This window comes from Otolemur garnettii, unplaced genomic scaffold, assembly GCF_000181295.1.
Source record: "Otolemur garnettii isolate 467f Iridium unplaced genomic scaffold, OtoGar3 scaffold00143, whole genome shotgun sequence".
NCBI classification, from domain to species: domain Eukaryota; kingdom Metazoa; phylum Chordata; class Mammalia; order Primates; family Galagidae; genus Otolemur; species Otolemur garnettii.
The window spans coordinates 4,417,139-4,423,138 of record NW_003852538.1 but is presented as its reverse complement, the minus strand read 5'-3'; the positions used below and the strand labels follow the sequence as shown (position 1 = coordinate 4,423,138).

The 6,000-nt window shown below is 39.4% G+C and overlaps 1 pseudogene; it reads right to left on the bottom strand.

The window, feature by feature from the left end:
- Nucleotides 1–1,851: 1,851 nt before the first annotated feature.
- On the bottom strand, nt 1,852–4,691 carry LOC100958219 (annotated as a pseudogene).
- Between the last annotated feature and the right edge of the window lie 1,309 nt (nt 4,692–6,000).

Sequence of the window (6,000 nt, the reverse complement as noted above, 5' to 3'; positions counted from 1 at the left end):
TATGAACGTTTTAATTCAATAATTAAGAAAATTACATGAAGGTTATCTTGACCAGTTTGATGAGCGTATTTCAAAATGTACATGAAAACAACACATTGTAACCCATGATTGCATTAATGTACACGGTTATACTATAAGAAATTAAAAAAAAATGTGGAAATAGCCTAAATGTCCTTCAATCCAGGAATGGATTGGTAAGCTGTGATATATGTATACCATGGAATATAATAATTCATCCATTTAAAAAATGGAGATTTTGCAGCTTTTGTACTAACCTGGATGGAGGTGGAACACATTATTCTTAATGAAACATCACAGGAATGGAGAAGTATGAATCCTATGTATTCAACTTTGATATGAGGACAATTAATGACAATTAATGTCACAGTGGGGCATGGGGGAAGGGGAGATCAGATAGAGAAGGAGGAAGGGGTGAGGGAAAGGAAAAGAAGAAAAACAATAGTGACTAATTGTCACATAAACTGGATTTAATTTTGACCAAAGTACATTACTTAAGCATTAATTTTTAATTCAACTTGTTAATATGTTGTTTAAGATACTGCATCCTCATTTATAAGTAAAATATGTTTGTAATTTCCCCTTTATAATAATATATTTTCTCCAATTTTAAGTAGAATGATTTTGAAGTATTTCTTCTTTTTGAATGATCTTAAGAAGAATGATTTTGAAGTATTTCTTCTTTTTCTATTGTCTATAAGATTTGGCATGATCTGTTCTTTGGAATTATCTTTCACTTTTATTTATAAATATTAGTTGTCTACTTTTTGAGACTTTGGAAAAAAATAAGAAGTGATGACTACATACTGAATCTCAGAGTCAAAGCATTCTATAATAGACATATTCTTATTTAACAATGTGAATGTTACTTTCTTTTCATTATTATTATTATTGCTTAATATTTCAATGCAGCAATTGTCTGATTTCTTTTCTGGATGTATTTATCTTCATTCATTCTTTATGAGGTTTTTGTTTCTAGTCCTTATCTTAAACATTGTTATTGTTATTAAATTTTAAGCCTTTTAAATTTTGTGAAGGCAAAAAGTGGAAACCTAATAATCACATGTATATGTTAAAAAAAAAAAAAAGAAATAAAAAAGGAATTTCCTTGACACAAAAGTGCAAGAGGAAACATCAAGTACTAGTGAGAAAAAAAAAAAAAGCTGTAGCAAGTGATGCAGAAGATCCAACTAAGATAATGGAAAGTTGCTACAATAAAGAACAGATTGTTGATGCAAAGCCGCCTTCATAAGAAGGAGAGGCCACTGAGACTCTCCTAGCTAAAGAGAAGTAAGGCTGCCTTCCAATCGTCAGAGGACAGGCTGACTCTTTTGTTAGAAACTAACGCAGCTGGTGACTTGAGGCTTAACCAATGCTTATTTACAATTCTGAAAATTCTAAGCCTCTTAAGAATTATGCTAAATCTCCTCTGCCTGTGCTTTATTAAAGGAACAGCAAAACTTAGATGATAGCACATCTATTTACATTATGGGTAACTGAATATTTTGAGATGACTGTTGAGACCTCCTTCTCAGAAAAAGATTTCTTTCAAAATATGGTTTGGTGACAATATGCCTTGTCACCCAAAATCTCTCATAGAGTTGTACAAAGAGATTAATGCTATTTACATCCCTGCCAACACGATATCTATTCTGTAGCCCAGGAGTTAAGGAGTAATTACTACTTTCATTTCTTATTCTTTAAGAAATACATTTTTGATAGGGTAATGCTACCATAGATAGTAACCCCCCCACACACATAGGTGAACCAGAGCAATTCATTTTCTTTCTGGAAAAGAAAAACAAACTCAAAGACTCAAATCTAGCAGCCACCCAGAAAACCCTATTTTCTTTTGCCAAAGCTTTTTGTTCTTCAAAAGTCACCATTCACCAGCTGAAGATTTTATATGCAGATACCAAATAGTGTAAACTTTAACTTGGGTCTCTTTCACCAGTTTTGGGCTTGGAAGTTCCCTCTGTTGTCTTTGCTGAGTCCTTTGCTTTGCCTTCCTTCTTGGCTGCTTTGGAACTGGAAGCAGCCTTCTTGTTTTTATCCTTTGCTGTGTTCTGTGAGGTTTCTGTTGTTGAGGGACAGCTGTCAAAATCTCCTGAGAGGACATCAATGGGGTCTCGGTTACCTGCAGGATTCTTCAACTCCTGTGATCTATTTGTAGGTGGCTTCACAGCTTTGTCCTTAGTAGGGAGAATTCAGGCAGGATGCAGAATGGCTGGCTTCCCGCCACTATCCAGGAGGTGTCTGTAATCGGGAGGGAGAGTATCATCTCACTCTCCAAGCTTGTCTCTGTGCTCAGCTTTAGCTTTTGCCTTCATTTATCCTCCATTGGTTTGTTCTCATCAGGGTCAGGCTGCCTCTGTCCTAGACTGTCAGAGAGTTTATTCAAGGCGTCAAGTTCTTTGTCACTTGATGTATAGGAGGTGGGGCTCCAGAGTGAGTCGTTGAACCTGGGGTTTGGGAAACCACTTCAGAGATGACAGCAGAAAGTTTAGCATCTTCAAACTTAAGAGATGAAGTATTCAGGCTGATACCGGATTTTTGACTTTGGATTTCCAGGCTCTTGGTCTCAACGATTTGATGAATGAATCGATGGACCACAGGATGAACAGTAAGTTAGGTTTTATTTGCAGAGGTATTATTACAGCTCTTACAAAGAGTCAAACCTTGCAGAACAGGATAAAATAGATTTTATATAAGTGTCACAGCTCTTACAAAGAGCCAAACCTCCTTACAAAGCAGGGTATAAGTATTACAGCTCTTCTTCTTCTCCCTCAGAGGTCTGCGATGATCTGATGACATCTTGCTCTTTTGCTCTCTCTTCCTCCAGGATGTGAGATGATCTGCCTCTAGGCTCTCTGCTCAGGGGTTTTATATAGGGGCAGTTGTCCAATGAGCTGAGAGACCAATCAGGAGTAGGATTGAAAATGGACCAATCAGGGATATACCAGTGTTTTCCCCTGACCGGCAGGTCCTCTAGCCGCAGCTCTACTGGAGCCTCTAGTGGGGGAGGAAATCTCCTCCCTTTGCTCCAGCCTGCCGGTTCCTTTGCTGGCTGCTGCCACCAAGACAGAAGTGGCAGGTCCCCTAGGCCCTGCTTGGCTGAGCTGGCTGGGGGTGCCACTTTTCCGGTATCACGGGGACTGGAGAAGTCCTCAGACAAAGCATCAAGAAAGACGTCTTCCCTCAGGGGCGGAAGCTGCTCCTTGAGCTCTGTAGGCAGGAGTGATTTTCCATCTTCATCCCTGACATCTTCTAATCTATAATCAAGGATATTGTTTCTTCTTTTTCACCAAGTTTTTCACAGTCTTCTTTGACTTTATTCTTGACTTTATCTATCATGGGTTTTTCATCTTCTGGATCTGCTTCCCTTTCCCCCCAGCTGCCAGCCAAGGCTTCTACAGCATCCTCAGGCACTAGACCCTGCAAGGCAGGTGGCTTGGGTGGTACTGACTATATTCTACACGTGGAGATACGGGGCACAGTCTCCACCACAGAAGTTGGGGCAGTGACCTTAGATTCTTCTGCTTTCTCAGTTGGCTTAGATCATTTTTCTTTACATTTAGACCAGTCAAAATCTTCTGAAAGTTCATCAGTGAGTTGTGACTCACTCAGGAGCTTGGGTTTTTCTTCAGGCTGTGGCAATAGTGGTTTCCCATCTTTATCCGTGGCTGGCTGCAGTCTGTACTCAGATGGGATTGCCTCCTTGTCCTCACCACACTTCTCTAGCTTTCTTCTTTAGCTCATCAACTTCCTTCACAGAACTGAGGTCAAGCTCGGGTTCTGGTTTCTGGGTTCCCAGCGAAGCTGACAGAGCCTCGAGGGCTTGGCTGCTCATTGTATCCTTCTCCACCTTTCTTTTCTTCTCCTGGGGTGGAGCAGCAGTTCTCACTGCCCTTGATGACTGAGCTTTTAAAACCTCTCCTGTAGATTTTTCTTTTTCAGTTTTCTTTCCATCTGCAGTAGGAGAACCACAGGTTCGGAGACAAGGCATCTATGGCATCATCCCTCCCCACAGGTTTCAAAGAGTCTGAGGGAGGGCCTGGAATCCCTTCTTTGTTAGCCAAAAGTTCCCTATATTTTGGAGGAATTGTGACTTCTCTTTTACCTAATCCCTCTATGTAGGTGGAACTCATTGGATCTGAAACTTCTGATCTGGCATGAGCTGCACTTCTTCCTTAGTTTCTTCAGATTCTCCCAATGTGTCTATTAAGTCGTCCAAAGCAGCGTCCAGGCCTGACTTTCCAGATGGTTTCTCCTGTTTGGATTCAACTGGTACAGCTGGAGTTAATGGTTTCCCATTCTTTTCTTTTGTCACCTGGTCTGCCCGATGCTGCAGCTGCGTGAGCAGCAACACTCTCCACCAGCAGAAATTGTGTCTTATGGTTTGTTCTTTTGTTCCATTGGTTTCTCTGATGGCACCTGTTCACTTGATCTGGAAACTGCTTTTTCACTATGAGTATGTTTATTTCCTTTGTCTGAGGCATGCTTGGGCAGGCTTTCTGGCTCTGTGTGTTCTTCTGGCTTTCCTTCTTGAGATTTCTTCTCATGAACCACAGATGGCTTAGTTGATTGTGACTTCTCAGATTCTGGTTTTACAGCCTTAGTTTCCATGGGATTCATACTGGAAAACTTGCTCAGTGCATCCAAGGAAGCTGATACTGTGCATGACTGTGCCCCCAAGACCTCAGCTTGGTTTTCAGGATGTTTGCATTGCTGGCTGGGCTGGCCCCGGTGGTTTCTGCTTCTGCTCTATCCACGGACTAGCTCGCTGAGTGCTGCTGGGCTGGACGGTTGCAGACTAACCATAGATAGTAATTTCTCTGATGACTGTAGGCAAAATAACTTGAAATTCTCCTGAAAAAAGATTCACTATTCTAGGCATCACCAAGATGATTCATAATTCATTGTAGGAGATAAAAAATAAAACTTAGTAATTGCTTGAAAAAAGTTAACTGTAACCCTCTTGGATGACTTTGAGGATTTTAACACTTCAGTGGAAGAATTAACTCCAGAAATAGCAAGTAAAATAAAATTAGATGGGGAACTTGAAGATTTGACTTAATTGCTGTAATCTCATGGTAAAAATTAAATATATGAATAGACTATGAACTTGGGGCACTGTCTTAATGTTTGTTTAGAAAGTTCCACTCTCATCTACTTTAAGTAACAACCAACAAAATAGCATATTATGCAAATTAGTTAACAAAGCAGTGTCACGATTTGAAAGGATTGGCTTCAGTTTTGAAAGAAGTTCTGTTGTGGGTAAAATGTTGTCAAAAAGTATGTTACATGTTACAAAGAAATCTTTTGCAAAAAACAAGAGTCAATAGGTGTGGCAAAGTTCATTGTTGTCTTATTCTAAGAAATTGCCACAGTTACTTCAACTTTCCACAACCACCCCTGACCAGTCAGTGGTCATCCACATGGAGATAAGAGCCCCATAAGAAAAAGATTATGTCTTGCTTAGGGCTCAGATGACCAGCACATTGCTAGAAATTTTTAGTAATAAAGTATTTTTAAATTAAGATATGTATATTATTTTCCTAGACATAATACACATTAAATAAACTCTGGTATAGTATAAACATAACTTTTATATGTACAGGGCAACCAAAAGATTGTGTGGCTCACTTTACTGTGGTTTTAGCTTTTCTTGTGATAATCTGTAACCATCTTGTGATACCTCTAAGGTATGCCTGTATTTATGAGGGATAAAGTGATGTTTCAATGGATGCATATATTATGAAATAATCAAGTCCTGGTAACTATTATATCCATCACCTTAAATGCTTTTCATTTCTTTGTTGTGAAACATTTGAAGTTCTCTTCTACCTCTTTGAGACATATAACACAATAGTTAGCTGTAGTCACCCAACTGAGCACTAGAGTACTAGAATTTGTTCTTCCTGTTTCACTGTAACATTGTATCCATTGACTAACTCTATCCTCTTCATTCTCCCCATTTAA